Source organism: Arvicola amphibius, chromosome 4 (genome assembly GCF_903992535.2).
Source record: "Arvicola amphibius chromosome 4, mArvAmp1.2, whole genome shotgun sequence".
NCBI classification, from domain to species: domain Eukaryota; kingdom Metazoa; phylum Chordata; class Mammalia; order Rodentia; family Cricetidae; genus Arvicola; species Arvicola amphibius.
This window is the reverse complement of record NC_052050.1, coordinates 30,160,119-30,177,965: the sequence shown is the minus strand read 5'-3', so window position 1 is coordinate 30,177,965 and position 17,847 is coordinate 30,160,119. Positions and strand designations below refer to the sequence as shown.

Genomic DNA, 17,847 nt, shown 5'->3' with positions numbered 1-17,847 from the left:
CACATGTAGGAATATTTAAAATTTTGGGTCCTTAAAGCACCAAAATGATCATGGTACATTTACCATGGATGCTTTGCTCTCCAGTTAGTTTTCAATGACAAACTTCTCCCAGGCAATTCCCTGAGATCGTGTCTGTTAGGTTTTTCTTAAGATGAGCCTCTCCACTGATGCAAATAATTCCAAATTAGACAAAATAAAAGATGCCCATGTTTAACACAATGCTCCTAGGTGGCACCAGGAAAACATGGCAAGGAAAAGAGAGAAAAGGGAAGGCCACGCAAAACCCGGAGACCACATGCACGTTCTCTGGGGGGCAGTTTAAATAGCCTGTGGGAGTGGTCTTGACCTTCCCTGGGGAGTGGTTACCATTTGGCGAGACTTTTTGACCCTCCCTGGGGAGGGCTCACGTTTGTTGGGGTTTCTCAGAGGTGGAGTTTAGGCTAAGGCAACTCTCAGGGGAGGGGGCTTGAAATGGGATTCCTACCCAGTATTCCAAAGATGGGTGTCAGGGGCTGGGATGAGGCCCCTGACTATAATATTCCAGATTCTGTATAAAGGGGTGTTAGGAAGTTGGGGTGATGCTTTTGACCAAACAGTGTCCTAAGAGATTCCTGTAGCAACCCAAAGTCAGTCATTCTTTCCTTCAAAGAAGAGAATTCGCCAGGCGATGGTGGCCCACGCCTTTAATCCCAGCACTCGGGAGGCAGAGGCAGGCGGATCTCTGTGAGTTCGAGACCAGCCTGGTCTACAAGAGCTAGTTCCAGGACAGGCTCTAAAGCCACAGAGAAACCCTGTCTCGAAAAACCAAAAAAAAAAAAAAAAAAAAAAAAAAAAAAAAAGAAGAGAATTCACAAGAGCTTATTACTAATTTCATGGCACTAAATCAAGAGATTTTGGATTAGTATACCTAAGAAGATGCTAAATATCTTGATCCCAAATATCCACTCTCAGTGCTTTGATGACAGTGGTCTAAAGTCATAATTTACAAGAACCATCTTAGCGTGCTCAGACATATTCTCTGATTAGGAGAAAGGCCTAAACATAAAATGACTGGTTTTCACTGGGACTATATAAGGTATAACTATAGAAAAACATAAAACTGTGAAGTTTTGGGGTTCTGTGAAATTTCATATGCCATAAATTCAAAAGAGGATACCTAAAAATACTTCTGACCCCCAGATGAGAAGTGTTTGTTGTATGAGATCATTTTAGGGTCATATGGATGGGCACTTAGCAATTAGGAAGTTATTGTATTTCCTTCTATCCTTCTTAGTAATCAGTAATGGTTCTTTGTTTGAAAATGAATGAATGTCTAATCTTTCAGTCTGGTCACTTCAAAAAAGAAGTACCTACTTTTGAAGTTGGTTGTCCAGCTTATGTGTTTTATCAATTGGGAAATGCATCTTTCTGACATGGGATACTTGTTTCTAAAATTAAACAGGTAGGATCCATGGAAGCCTGAAAATATCATGGCGTGAAAACAGGTTTTTAAAAACCTTACAAGTTCAAACTAATGTATTTTTTTAAATCCTGTCTGTGACCTTACATTAGTTGCATCCCTAAAGCTGGCTAACGAATTCTCTTCACATTTCTATCTTGCTGGCATGGGCTCTCTACATGTAATCCAGACAGTCTTGGGAGATAGCGGCTACCAACTGCTCTACCATGGTAGTGGGAAAACTTATCTGCTAGGTAATGCCACAAAATAATGGGGGAAAATTGCTAGTTAATAATAATGGCATCTGTTCCATGCCAAGCATCCCTGACGTCCGAAAGCAGTGACAGAAGATCCAGAGGGGGAAGACAAGGAGGATAGCGATGAGGCCAAGAATGGCTTCCCTCTGGAGGAGGTGTTATAACTCAGAGGCACCAAGCAAGGGTACCTTACGCAGGCTACTTTGGATGTTAATGAGGAATGGTGGATGGAGGTAAAAGAGGAACAATTGACAATCTTCAGCAAGGTGAGTTGGAGGCCTTTATTCAAAATCTTAATTTGGCCAAATACACAAAGTCTTTGTTTAAGAGGATGAACCAGATGAAAAAGAAAGAGGATAGCAAAAAAGAAGCAAAAATACTGAGGGTATAAAATAAAAAACAAAAGGCTATAGAAAGTAAAAATATATTAGTAAAGAAGGTGAAAAATAAGAATGTACCAGAATAGCATTCTGATAGCAGTACTATCCCCAAACCAAAGAAAGATAACCTGATGTGTTTGAATTTCTTGAGAGACAAACGTTCTTACTGAAACCTGGAAGCAAGTGGTATGACATGGAGTACAGCAACGACTGCACTTCGGAACCCCAGCCTTGGGATGTGGTAGCTAAATAGAAAGCCCTGGCTCAAAAGCTGTATGAGCACAAAGTCAGCTTATTCAAAAATAAGACAAATAATCGAAAGGGAAGCTCTTCCACCTGGATGAAGGCAATTGTGTCACTGGGGACACTAGGTAATAGGATGGAAGCCATGATCCTTCTTATCCAGGATAATGCTGTTCACACACTCCAGTTTGTAGAAACCTTCTTGAACCTTGTTAAGAAGAAGGGCAGCAAGCAGTAGTGCCTCCTGGCTTTGAATACATTCATGGATACTCATTACAGACCTTCTGCCTGACCGTCGGAAGCTGCAGGGCTTCAGCCAGCATCCTTTGCAGAGACTGGAAGAACTGTCCAGCAGCAACAAGGACTCAAGAGATAGAAGATTCATACTGTGGTATTGTGAACACTAGCTGAAACAGTTAGTAGCAGAATTTGTGCTGGTCCTAGAAACGCTAAGTCATGATTCCCTGCTAACCACTAGAACCTGAGTTCTAGTAGTTGCTCATGACATGCTGTAAGCCTGAGGAGGAGAAGGCTCTTCTGGGTCAGGTGGTAAATAAGCTGGGAGACCGTCAGAACAGAATCGCCACACAAACATCCCATCTGTTAGAGGTGTAACTGCAGAAGCATCCCAATATGAAAGGATCTGTGTGTGGAGAAATAGACATATGATCCATTCAGTAGAAATCCTCTGTTCTGTGGAGCTGAAAACACAACTCTTTGGGAGCTCAGAAAGTTATCTGAGCATTTCCACCCTTCTGTGGCCTTTTTTTGCTATGACTGCCCTTGGGGAAATTTTATTCAGTATTCAGGGGACCCCTTGCAGGATTTCACACTCATGAGATTCTTGGGTCGATTTGTGTACTGAAATCCAAAGTTGCACAAAGGCAAAGAAAATACTGACAGTGTTGTGATGCACCCATAAAGGAAACAGTTTATAAAGGATGTTCGTAAACTTGCTGTGAATAATAAAGAGTTCCTTGCAAAAGAAGAAAGCCAGATCCCAGTGGATGAAGTGTTTTTCTGCAGGTACAAGAAAGTTGGGGTTTTATGTTAAAGAGAAACAGAAGCGCAATGCAGATGAAGACAGTATAGAAGGTGTTGATAATCAGGAATTTGAAAAGGTGATTGACACATTTGAAGATGATAACTGCTTTATGCCTGGAAAGGACGATATTGATTTTGCTAGCAATATGAAAAAGGAACTAAGGAGAACTTGAAAGATTCAGAGAGTAGTGACAAAGAGCTTGGTGACCTGGATGATGATGAAGTTTCCCTAGGACGTATGAATGATGAAGACTTTGAAATTGATGAAAATGGAGAAACATTCATGGATGTGTCAGACAATGAAATTGAAGAATTTGATGAAGTCAGCTCTATAGCCAGTACTAAGAAAAGCAAGAGAAAGAATGAAGATAATATTGACTTTGCTGGGTCGTTTCAAGGATCAAAGAAAAGTTTCGATGACTCTAGCCTGTTTGTCTCTGCTGAGGAGTTTGACCATCTGTTGGATGAAAACATGGGATCCAAGTTTGATAATAGTGGTATGAACGGTATGGCTAAGAAAGATAATGCAAGTTTCTTTTTTTTTTCTTTTATTGATTTTTATTGAGCTCAACATTTTTCTCTGCTTCCCTCCCTGCAAGTTTCAAACAGCTCAAGTGGGAAGCTGAGTGTGATGACTGGCTGAGTGTGATGTGAAAAGCATCGTCAAGAAAAAGAAAAATTTCAAAAAGAAGATAAAAATCCCTCAAAAATCCAAAAGGCATAGGAAATGAGTGCTTCAGAGTGAATAATAAATGGAGATCCTACTCACTTGCTATCCAATCACTTTTCTTGATCTTTTTCTCTCACTCCATACATTCTAGACTGTTCAATGGATTTGTAATAAACTATAGAAAGAAAAAATAATAATAGTGTCATCTTGTCATACCTTTACCATTTTTGTGTTCAATTCACATCTGGCGATGTTTTCGTTTTCAATTTTCCCAAAATGATCACGCTTACTTACAAATTTATCTTATATGAACTCTGTAGTTGATATATATTGGAATATCCTTTTGGGTCTTATAAGTAAAAGATAAGCACCTGACCTTACCAACAATTAAAGTTAGCTATAAAACACATTAACAGTTCTGAGACTCTACTAGGAAAGTGCTAATGATGTATTGGAACAACGAAACTATAATAAATAAAGTATAAACATCCTAGAAATATGTCAAATATCAACGTTTATCATAAAAACAAGTTTCATCATTTTATTAATACGAACACAGCAATTGGAATAAGAAATTTTGACTAAGTTGTCAGTGGAGTTTATCTGTGTGAGTGTGAACTTAAAGTATGATAAATATCCCATTATTTAGCTCGAGTAGGAGAATGGATCTGTAGGATAAGCTTTTCTATGAAACCTCATTTTTAACTGACAATTAAAGAAGTAGGGCTGGTTTGCTCAGGGGTTAAGAATACTTGCTGCTGCTCCCTCGACCCAACAGGAAGACCCTCTGTTTATTTGATTAAACAAAAATAAAATGAGCTGCACAGGAACAATTTTCAATTTCAAAGAGTCACCGGCTTTGTTTTAAGGCTGCAGTAGCTGATCGTTCTTGCTACTTCTCCACTTTTACTTCTGTGGACAGAGACACATTCAGAAGCCTGCTAACTCACAGTAGGTTTGGAATGTTTCGCCACTAGCTCTTCACCTGCTCATTTTGCCCATCATGCCTGCGACTGGCAATAATAACATAAGGATCTGAAAGTAAAGTCCAAAAAGCGGGGAAAGGGATAAAAAGAAATGCTCTTTTACTTCGAGGTTTGTGGATAATTCTCTTAACCACCTACTGCCTTGGTGAACTCTGAAATGCCACAGCAATTCTAAATGTGGCAGAGGAAGCTGGACTCTCAGTGTGCTAGTAGAGGGCTCTGCTGCCAGGGGAGGGATGCTGGCAGTGTGTTCCAGGGGAGGGATGCTGGCAGTGTGTTCCAGGGGAGGGATGCTGGCAGTGTGTTCCAGGGGAGGGATGCTGGCAGTGTGTTCCAGGGGAGGGATGCTGGCAGTGTGTTCCAGGGGAGGGATGCTGGCAGAGTGTTCCAGGGGAGGGATGCTGGCAGCGTGTTCCTTCCATAAAACTTGTTATGAGAATAGCAGAGACTGAACTTAGTCGCTCTTACATCAGGCAACACGTCTCTGTGAACCTCCATCCAGATCTGTATTTACTCACCACGCTGGTTGGTTTATGAGATTTTCTATCTCACTTTTGGGAAAGTCATCTACCTCGTGTCAGCACTGGATGGGTCTCAGAAGGGACAGTATGAATCCAATGGGGAATGGGTAGATGACAGAGGGCTGCCTTGAAGACATGTTTAGGAATCCAGAACTGACTCCCAATAGAGAAATATTTGACCTTGAACAAGAGATGTTAGGTCAGTGCAGTCATTCACCCAAGCAGTTCTCAACCATTCTTGCTTTCCCCGGCCACAAGCGCAATTCTGAATACTTGCTGCTCTTACTGAAGACCCGTTTGGTTCACAGGATCGCACACAGTAGCTCACAACTGCCTGTAATGCCAGTTCCAGGAATCCAATTTTCTCTTCTAACCTCTATGGGCAGCAGGCACACATGCAGTGCAATTTACATATATGCAGGCAGTAAATTCATGCAATACTCGCCAACATTTATTATTAAAAAACAATTATTTGGTGTGACTAAAAAACTATATAAAGGCAAATTTGTATACCCAAAATTTTATTATGGATATTTTTACAGAGAATTTTCAAATATTCCCATTTAGATTACCCACACAGAAGATTCTTTGAAAACAGTTGAAGTTTCAATTGACTCCTCCTGCCCAGAACCTTTCTATCTGCAACTTGCACATGGTATATATTAGGATTGAAATTCTGATACGGGTTGGGGAGTGAGGTTGAAAGTAAATACATGGAAATAAGCAGGCCTATGTGATTCTTGAAAGAGTAACCAATACTGTAACATAATGGAAACGAAGGCTCTTGCCTTTATAATGTAAATTATAAAACGTGAATTGCTTTCTGAGTGAGCATAGCTGGTAAGCACACTTAGAAAATGGAGTGAGGAAGGATTCAAAGTGGAGAGGCTCAGATACATACTAGTCATCTCAAAGGCTTCCCAGTGTCTTTGCTGTAATTTAAGAGATCATTTTTATGGTGTGTATTTGCATATGTAAATACTTTTCCAGAGAAACCGTACATTGATTTTATTTGAACATAAATTGTAAGTGTCTATAAGATCTGTTCTATTGGTAAATATAGGTTTGAAAGAAACCAGGATGAAAAAATGCAATAGCCTTTTGATAATCCTGACCTGTCAGTGATACCAGATGGCTTGGTTGAAAATACCCGACTGTAAAGAAGCAAATGCTTTTTAATTCACATCTCTTACTGCTTATTCATAGACCTGGCTTCACTGTAGCTATGGACTCCGAAGCCTGGTTAGAGGATAGGCATGCATTAATCAGGTGAATAACCTAGCAAGCAAGGAAGAAGAAACATGACAACATGAGCCCATGATAATTTTTATTAAATCCTGGATTTTCCTAAAGTCTCACATACTTGAATCTTATTCTCTTAAGTGCCTCAGTGATACTGAAATTTAAGAGAGTTTTTGTCACACACACCCAAAGTCCCAGACAGAACATCTCTTCGGGTGATATGCACAGGACAAATCTAACAACATTGAAAGGAATTAAAACGACTTGAAACTGAGCTGACATTAGGGACACAACTCACAAATGAATGACTCTTCAGAGTGTGCTTCACCCATTGAGACAGTGGGACAGAACTAACGGGAGACCACCAACTCCAGTTGGATGGGACTGATGGAACAGGCGACCAAACCAGACTCTCTGAATGTGGCTGACAGTGGAGGAGGACTGAGAAACCAAGGACAACGGCGATGAGCATGAACTCTACAGCATGGATGGGCTCACTGTGAGCCTTGTCAGCTTGGTTGCTCACCTTCCTGGACTTAGGGGGAGTTGGGAGGACCTTGGACTTAACATAGTGAAGGGAACCCTGATGGCTCTTTGACCTGGAGAGGAAGGGAGTGGGGGTATGGGTGGAAGAGAGGGGAGGGAAGGGGAAGGAGGAGGGGAGGAGATGGAAATCTTTAATAAAAAAATGAGAAAAAAATTATGAAAGCAAATTGCCATTGAAACAAAAATATTAATATTTATCATATACTTTAAACAACAGTAATAATTTCATAAGATAATAGTCAAAATATTCAAGATAGCCTGTAAATTGCATTTCATATGAAAAGAAAACCTAGACAACAATAAGGACCCTAAGAGAGACATACATGGATTTAATCTACATGGGAAGTAGAAAAAGACAAGATCTTCTGAGTAAATTGCGGGCATGGGGACAATGGGAAAGGGTTCAAAGGGAGGGGAGAGGAAGGGAGGGAAGCAAAGGAAAATGTAGAGCTCAATAAAAACAACAAAAAAATTTAAAAAGGAAAGAAAACCAAAAACAACAACAGCAACAAAACTCAAATTGCATGGGAAGACTCAGCCAGTGAACGTATACCAAAGGTGATATGATAAAGGTGTAGAAGTTATTCAATAGAAACATCAAAAAATTGTAATATGCTTTAGAAAAATAAGTCAAAAAATCTTGAAGAGAACATGGAAAAATAACAATTGAACATACATTTCAGAATTGAGAAAAATTATAAAACAAATATACTGGGTAAATTATTTGTCAGAATGGTGATGAGAAGATGGAGAAATGAGTTTGAAAATAGATCAATATAAATTGTTCTGTCAGGATGGCAGAATGGTAAATAATTTAGAAATATGGACAGATATTCAACTATCTCTGGTCTGCTATAAAAAGTTTAAAATTTTGATTGTTAGATAAAAAAGTATGTACTGTTGGAAAAACCTTTAAATAATAGGCTAAAAAATTTCCCAAGTTTTAGAAAAAGACCTGAAAATTCAAAATCCCTGGTGGAATTCAATGATGGGCAAGAGAGAAAATAATAACAATAGCCTAATTGTTTCGGTGGCTTTCCCACCCCACCCCAGCCCCTACTGGTAAGTCATGAGGAGGTATCCCTTGCTAGGCACTGAATTTTTATAGAATAACCCTCATCTTCTGGGAAGATCATTATCTTTCGTGGTATCGTACCTCAGCTCAAACCCTTTTTTCAAATTCTATTTTAAAATCCACTTGATAATTCATGAGTTTCTAAAGGTCTTTTTCATATATCCTTAGTTTTTGCTAACTAGCTCTCCAGTTCCTTTCTTTCCCCATCTTCTTACCCCCATCACCACTCAACCCTTTAATCCCAACAGTTCCCAACAGTTCTTCCTTTATATCTTATGTGTGGTGCTATCCTCTCCACGTATATTTTTATTTAGGTTGCAAGATAATAGATTTCCAAGGCTTTTTCGTGCACTCCTCATTTTGGATAGCTTGTCCCATCCTCATCATTTCCCCATCGCTCATCCATCTCTGTTTGAATCCTTTCCTGAGATTTCATGCCTCTACTTTGATTTGGTGGAGCCACATCCATGAGAATCTGTGCAGCATTGATTAGACTCTGGGTTATATTTTAAATTGAGGACATGAATTTAAGACAGGCAGGTGGGGAGGGGTGGCGATGGATATGATTAAACACATTACATAAATAAATTTTTATAAAGATATATACATTTATACATATGAATTTTTCAAAGAATAAATAAAAATAGGCTTTTAAAAAAAGAAGAGGAGAGAGGGAAGGATAAAGGGAAAAGAAGAAATCTATGTGTATTCAATTAAACTTCAAAAAGTTTAGGAAAAGAAATAAAATGTAGAAAAAGCAAATAAGTATTACTTACATGGATCAAGGATGAAAACATCAGTTTTCACATGAAAATTGCAAAGACCAGAAGAATCTGACATAAAGAATATAAGAAAATAATCCCATATGACACTTAAAGTGATAAGATACCTATCAAAAATGTGTCCATTCCATAATCCTTGAAACAGGTATTGTAAAATAATACCAACTTACAAGATTTTGGTACATAATATATAACTGATCAGTATTAGAGTTCAGAACATCTTAAAATAACACAAAAATGTGGCAAGGAGTGAACAGGAAGGGAAGAGGAAGGGAAAAGGCAAACCTGAGGAGAATATAATAATGCTTAGATTAAGTATGTGCGCACAGCATTCCAGCGGTGACCTCGAAACCCTCACATATGCGTTATGATGATAGTGCAGTGATCCTCAGCAACACAGACTCAAAATCCTCAGCACAATACTCAGTAACTCAGCTAGAAATTATAAACATACTCATCACAAACAAATGGAATTTATAATACAAATGCAAAAGTACTTTATAATCCAATTAGTATCATTTATAATATAAATGGTCAAAGTAAATTGTTGTCAATGGTCAAGAAAAGTGTTCATGTGTGATGTGGTGTGGTGACAAGCACTTAGAGGCTGAAACAGGAGGGTTTCAATTTGGAGGCTAGACTGACATGTCTCCCAAATAAGCCAAACAAAACAAAAGCACACCATCCCTCTGAATACAAAATACATTGTTTAGAGAGAAACAAATAAAAAGTCAATGAATTTTCCCTCAAAATTACCTCAGTATGTTTCCTTGTTCCTTCTGTAGAAATGAATTTATTCTAAAGCTACCATAGCCAAAGTAATTTAGAAAATAATCTACAAAGCTGCTGGAGGAATCATTTTGCCTCAGACAGAGAATTATTGCAAAGGCACATTGATCCAGACAATGAACTGCTGGCCAAAGAACCAGATGGACATACCAAGAAAAGGAGCAAAAAATTGATAAATTGGCCCACACTGATAGAGTTAATTGGTGACAAAGGCGCTAAGCTATTTCTATACAGGAAGAATAATATAACAAATGATCCTAAGCTTACTGGGCATCCAGAGAGAAAAATATAGAGCTAAAACAATACTCATACTATGAACAAAGATAGAAATAAAAATTAGTCAAAATGGACCATTGAACAGAATATAAAACTAACAATGGTAAACTTCTAAAATATGTAAGAAAAACATGATATCTGCATTAGGTGCTTATTTTTAAAACATGATCCTTACAGCATAATTCATAGAAAAAAATTCAACAAATTTATCCTCAGTAAGATTGAAAACTGTTGACTTTTAAATAGATATTGCTTTGATAATAAAGAGACAAGTTACAACCTGGGGAAAAAATACTGGTATATATATATATATATATATATATATATATATATATATATATATATATATAAAACAAAAGATTTGTAATAGAGTATGTAAATGAGGAAAAACATCAGCCTCAGCCTAATTTACCAATAGGCAAAAGATGTGGAGGTACATCCACAAACACAGCATGTGTCAACACTTACACAGGAACATGATGCTGTCTGAATCTTTCTAGGAACATAATTAAGACGTTACAGCAAGTATGTAAAATAACAAGTCATGGGCATGTTATGGGATACCTAGAATGGTTGTACATTAAAGAATGGGATATAAATTCCTCATGTCCTTCAGAATTAGCTTGGCATATCCTTAATAAATATACACCGTAACCCACTCTTAGGTATTTGCCCAAGAGAAATAAGGCCATATGTTCATACAAAATTTAAATTTACATAAATACTTACAGTATATTTGTTCAAAATTACTACAAACTAAAAGTTGCATGAATGTCACTCAAGAGCTCAGCAGACAATGACAATATCATATGGCTACAGAATATTACTCAGTAATAAAAATAATAAAAATAAGCTAAATATTAATGCACATTAAAACATAGATGTGTTTCAAATGTACTGTGCTAGACAAAAGAAGCATGATTTGATTGCTCACTAAGTAGCATTTAATTTATATGGTGCTCTCAAAACACCAGATGGTTTGGAGTACAGTTTAGTGGTTTACAGGGTCAGCATGGGTTGACTATAAAGAAGCTAGAGACAATACTGTTTAGGGTGGGGCATGGGGATGCAATTTCTCTGGTTTAATTTATAATTCATGTGTAAGGATGTTTGATTGCATATTTGCATGTGCCCCATGTACATACCTGATGCCTGCAGAGACCAGAAGAGGGCATAGATCCCCTGAGTTTACAGTTACAGATGACGATGAGCAGCCATTTGTGTACTGGTATGCAAAACTAGATCCTCTGCAAGAACAGCAAATATTCCTATCCACTGCATCATCTCTTTAGTTCCGGTCTAGCTGCTTTATATTTGCTTTTCATGGTAGTTGTACAGCCCCATGTGTTTATTGACTAAAGTATACCTTGGTAGCTATAGAGTATATTAACTGTACATTCTGCCTCAACAGAATTATCTACAACTAAAATAGCTCGTTGTGCAGTCTGAAGTATGCTTAAGTTCCTTGAAGACTGAGCTGAACTGGAAAAAAAAATACTATTGTTGCCATGTCCGTCTTTATCGTGTTTAGATGCCATGCTCATGAACAACAGTTTTAAGCAAAAAGTAAAGATTTTTAGACGGGAAATTGTATTCCATCACTCACCTTTAAGCATCGGCTTTCCAAGCAGTTCAGTGTTCTGTAAGAAGACATCACCATGTTCTCAGTGACCAGCAGGGTGAAAGAAGCTATTTGCTGCCTGCCAGATAGTTGCCTTGATCTATCAAGATTTCAATCAGACAGTCTCATCAGAGATTTTGCCTATCATGTCTCTGTTAACCAATTTACTCTAGAAAGGATGGGACACACTTAAAAAAAACGACATAAGGGAAATGAAACAAAAAAACTTGGCCGAAGAAGCATACATTTCTTTATAATTAGCAATATAATTTTATTTGTATTTATAGTTTTGGGCCAAATGGTTCCACATAATTGTAATTTGAAAGAACATTAAAAATAAAATATGATTGATGGTTGAATGGTACAGGACAGCTTGGGTATAAATTTTATAAAGCAAGAGGCTGCTAAATTTCTCACACAACCTGTTTGCTATGTATTTACTCAACTAGATTTTCTTTCAGAACTTTTTTTTCTAAAAATGATGATGAGTAGATCTTGTTAATTCTTTTAAATAATGGTAACAAAAGCAACATATTCTGTTGATATTTTTAAAAACTTTGGGTAGTAATACATGCCTTTAACCACAACACCTAGGAGGCAGAGGCAGGTGGATCTCTATGAGTTCAAGACAAATCTGATTTACATACTGAATTCCAGGTCAGCCAGAGCTACACAGAAAGACCTTCTTTCACAATTGCTTAAATATGTTTTACACTGAAATAGAGTGATATCACTCACACCTCTTCTCTCCTTCCATTTCCTCCCTGCTACCTTCCCTAGGACCTTTCCCATATACCCCACTCTCAACTGATAGCCTCATTTTCTTTGCTTTTGCATGTATGTATGTATGTATGTATGTATGTATGTATGTATGTGTATACGTACACACACACACACGCACACACACACCAAACCGGCTGAGTCTGTTTTTGTTGGCAGTGTGTATATGAGGATCACAGCACTGGAATTCACATCTTTACCATTGATCCTGTATTAAATTGTCAATTACAGTATAAAATTGCCTATTTTAGTTAAACATAGCAAGAAACACTCGAAGACGGACATCAATTTATGTGCAGGATACTGAAAAGTACAGAAAGAATCTAATCCCTAGGGAAGAAAACTGAATACTGCCATGAAGGACAGCTCTGTCTCATTCAGGTCTCAGCTAGCAAAAGCTGGCAATCTAAATAAGTTAAAGGTGGAAAACGGAATTTTCTTGGTTTTTATAAAATCAAACGTATTGAGTGCTTCAAACTCTCCAAAAGGTACAACACTTAGGAAACTGACATGTTGAAGCTTTCAATTCATCAAGTCTAAAATATTCTCATTTCTCTTTATGATTTACCCCTAGAACACAGAAGCAGGACCAAGATAAGGATTTAATAAATTATTTTGAGATGTTTATTAGTTTTCTTATACTAAAGAAGCCTATGAAGATAGGACTTTTAAAATAATTTCAAAGCAAGTGCTCATTTTTTTTTTATCAATACAATATGAATTCAGGAATCATTTTCTGGATGTCACTGTCAAATTGCTGCCTAGAAGGTCATAAGGAAGACTTTCTTACAATGTTGAATCATTTCCATATTTTAAAAGGGAGTTTTAAAAACAAATTTAAAGTGGCTGTCAATCAGAATATGAAATGTCACTGTGGAGAATCAGGGACAGCATGTCTGTGTGCTTTACAAGAGAAGACATGGCAGTGAAATGTTTACATTAGTAATGATGTATATTTTTTCTCCTGTAGTGTATCTAAAGTAAATGAATAGTGAATTCACAGGTGGAGACCTGAATGAACACCATACTTATGTACCTGTGGAAAAGTGTGTTGCAATTTGCCATTGCTTGGACCTCAATTAACTTAGGTCCTATAAAATGTTGATGCAGATATTTTGTTGATGCAGACATTTGGAAAAAAGTTTTATAGGTACAAAAGCTACGATAGATGGATCAGTAGGAATTCAGAGAAAAGGAACAAAACATCAGAAGATATAAATCTAAAAGAAAATTAAAATATCCGTTACTGTTCCAGTCTTCACGGATCCTCCAGATTACTGGTTTTTAACTACTACTCCTGCAAGCAGGTTTTAAGAACCCTATTGACAGTGATCATTTGTAGAAACAGTAAATGATTATTGAATCTTTCCAAACCGCTGTCATAATCAAGCAATATTTGCCACCATGTATAAAATGAAAGGAATTCATTAAGTACCTTTTAATTTAATGACTATGGATTTTAAAGAATGTGAAATAATTTACTTTGAAGATGCTAAATCTATTTGTGACTAAGATCTCATTACCCATTATGGATGACCAATGAAAAGATGGGTTTCTATGTATCCTAAACACTAGGATACATGGGACATAGGTAGCAAGAAAGAAACTTTGGTGCTCAGAAGGTTACTTTATAGCTTACCTGATGGGATTTTACTTTAATCAAATGAAGAATTAATAAATGTAGAGAAGGGATAATTTGAAGAAGTAAGTTCTATATTTCCTTTTATCTGTATTGTGGGGAGTAGAGAATGATGTCTGATGGGTAGAGCATAGTGACTGATTCTTTAATTGGTTTTTTGGTTGATTGCTTAGTTGATTTTTGAGACAGAATCTTACTAGGAAGCCCAAAGTGGCCTTGAACTCTAGGTTTTCTTGTCTCTGCCTTCTGAGTGTTGGGGTTAAAAGAATGTGAAGTTACACACAGAAAGCATAGGTTTAAAAGAACATACAAGTTAAAAACAAAAGGATAGGATGAACCTTCATTACCTTTTGTCAAGTGAGTTTCAAAATCTATTATAACAATTGGCCATAGTGCATAATGGAGATTAAAATCAAACCAAGTCCTCTGAATCTTTGCCCTAAGAAAGAAATGTACACCTATCAAAAATGCGCAGCAAAAATCTATAAACAATTAGATATCATGACAAGAGTATAAGATTATAACACCAGATTTTTATAAAGATAGGTTCTTTTCTCTGCACGCAGTGAAGTTCAATAGCAGAAAGGGGTATATGGGAATATAAACCTTATAGATCCTCTTGCTCATGTCTACATGTAGTAAGAGAAGCAGGCTGCATCCCACCCTCCGGCTAGCTTAACACCCGAAATAACCACACAGAAACTATATTCATTTAAGTCACTGCCTAGCCATTAGCTCTAACCTCTTATTGGCTAACTCTCATATTTTGATTTAACCCATTTCTAATAATCTGTATTTCACCATGAGGTCATGGCTTCCCGGGAAAGATTAAGCATGTCCTACCCGGCAGCTGGCTCCATGGCGGCTCTCTGTCTGCCCTTCTTCCCAGCATCCAGTTCTGTCTACTCCACCTGCCTAATTGCTGCCCTATCAAAAGGCCAAGGCAGTTTCTTTATTCAACCAATGAAAGCAACACAAATACAGAGGGACCTCCTACACCATCTTCAAGTTAAGATCACAATTTCTTTTCATGCTCCATGGGAGGCCTAATATAGCATATTTCTATTTTGTCCATTCTTTTCCTTTGGCTATAGCTGTACTCTGAATGTAAAAGCTCCTGGTGGCTGCACCTGCTTTGTTATAGCAGGAAAGAGAACACGGGGGATAAAAACTGGTCTGCACTTCTTTCCTCATGGAGAACCCCATTCTTCTCCAATTTTGTGCACATCACTGAGCCTGGCAGTAGCCATTAATAACATTTTGCTAAGAGTCAAGGATAATGGAGAGGCTCTACAACACAGAAGAGCTCCTACATATGGGAAAAAACATTCTAGAATACTTTCTAGGCTAGTCTAGCTTATTCTGGAATATAAGGCTTAATCTAACTACTCGTATACTCTGCCATTGCCTTTGGTTCAAAATCCGAGTTACATTGAAGTTTAGCCTCCAGAAGTCGAGAAATCTTTGTGAATTCACACATATGACCTATTTACTTTCACTGTTGATCCAAGATGAGCTTTCCTCAATGATTATATGTTAGTATCTGTTCTTCACATATTGGAAACACTGACTTATACATGTAAAAGTTTCTCAATAGAATTCCAGAGAAATGGTCAAGGAATTTCCTAAGTCACTGTTTGTTAGAGACTGCATACACATGAGTATTCTTCTATTTACACTTATGACCTATCCTGTTAAGTTAGTGATGAGTGAAAGAAAAATGGGAGAATAAATAGGAATATGAAATGGGTGAGGAAAACTAGTTCTAAGTTCTCAGAAGTAGGTACTTCAAAATAAACAATTTAGGTAGTATAATCAGTTAAATTTAACAACTTCAAATGATGGCACTTTAAACACTTTCATTAGACTATATGACAAGTTTTCAAATTTTAAACACACACACACACACACACACACACACACACACACACACACACACACACAGTTTTCAGCCTAAGAGCTGCTAGTTTTGTCTTGATTTCTAACTTTGTAAGGAATACATCTGTATGTTGTATTAGTGGGCTTATAGCACCTATGGAGGTCAGAAGAGGATAGGATGTGTGAACCCCTAGAACTAGAGTTACATATGATTATGAACAGGAATGCAGATCCTGGGAGCCAGACATAGGCCCTCTACAGAAGCAGAAAGTGCTCTTAACTGCTGAGCCATCTCTTCAGCTCCCATACACTTACTTCTAAAAAGAAAATAAATCTTCAAAATAAAACATAAAACTTAGCCATGGGCAAGATGACTCAGGGGGTAAAGGCACCCCCCAACCACCCATCCCCTGAAATGATTAAGAAAAGGGATGGTTTTACATGACTTAGGGGCTTTAAGAAAACCATTAGCAAGGAACATAGAAAGAGGGCGACAACTTTAACTGGCAATTGACTTGAAGGATAAGGCTCTACAGCTTACAATTTCAGAGGGGTTTAAGAAAAGATGAAGAATAAAAATGGCTCTGAAAGTTGCCTAAAGAGAAAAACTGAGAAAAAAATTAGGTGTGTTGGAAGGAAGTACTTTTATCTTTACCACAGGGTTGCTGGTAAAATCCCTAGATAAAGAGGTTTGGGTGTCATATATTAATATATGTGGTATCATGGATGAAGAGTCAAGTACTTTGGAGTCACTGTCAGAGGGACAACAGACAATATAGAGAAAGGATATCTTAATGACTGAAAGATAAGAAGAGCAATGTGTAAAGTCAATAAACCAAAGTGCATGTATGTATGTATGTATGTATGTGTGTATGTATGTGTGTATGCACATATGTATGTATAAGAACTAGTGATGTTGTAGATGAGAGCCTGTGGACTAAGATGACATGCAGTTTGTTTATCTTTAAACAATGGGCGAATTCAGAGCAAGGAGTTGGAAGTTCACATCAAAATGTATTGGCTACTTGTCTCTCTTGCAGGAAATTGAACTGGGATCTGTGCATTCTTAATATCTATCTGTTAATTAACAGTAGCTGATCACCTTGAAATAGAGGATAATGGGCCTGCATTGATGTTATCAGTCCTCCTGATGATGCTGACTTGGTTTTAAATGATAACTAACACTCAAATGATTGCCAGTGAACAGCCCTGGATTTCACACAAGCATTTGCCAGGCTTTAAAGTAAGAAACAGAAAGATGACCACCTCACCCCCGCCCATCAATATGGAATGATCCAATGGAATCTTTTAACATACAGTAGGGAAAGGATGCTACCAAAGACCATGACAGTCCAGTTTCCTGTCTAATCAGAAGTTCCTATCAGGGGTAACTAATACTTTTGAGAGATTACCGTGATATCCTGTGGCATGAAAAGAAATCTATGAAGATATAGATATGCCTACCTGTTTATTGCTGTGAAGAGACACCATGACGATAGTAACTCTGATAAGGGAAAACATTTAATTTAGTGAAAAATGATTGTTCTTTGCTTCTTGTTACCATGCCCAAATGATACTATGGCAACCAGGCTGCATAAAAAGGGAGGGGTGACAGGTGCTGCTTAGCAACTTGAAGGCTGGTTTACAGTTTCAGAGGTTTAGTCCATTATCACCATGGTG

At 37.6% G+C, this 17,847-nt stretch overlaps 1 pseudogene; it reads left to right on the top strand.

The window, feature by feature from the left end:
• Positions 1–872: 872 nt before the first annotated feature.
• LOC119811059 lies at positions 873–4,093 on the top strand (annotated as a pseudogene).
• The last annotated feature ends 13,754 nt before the right edge of the window (positions 4,094–17,847 follow it).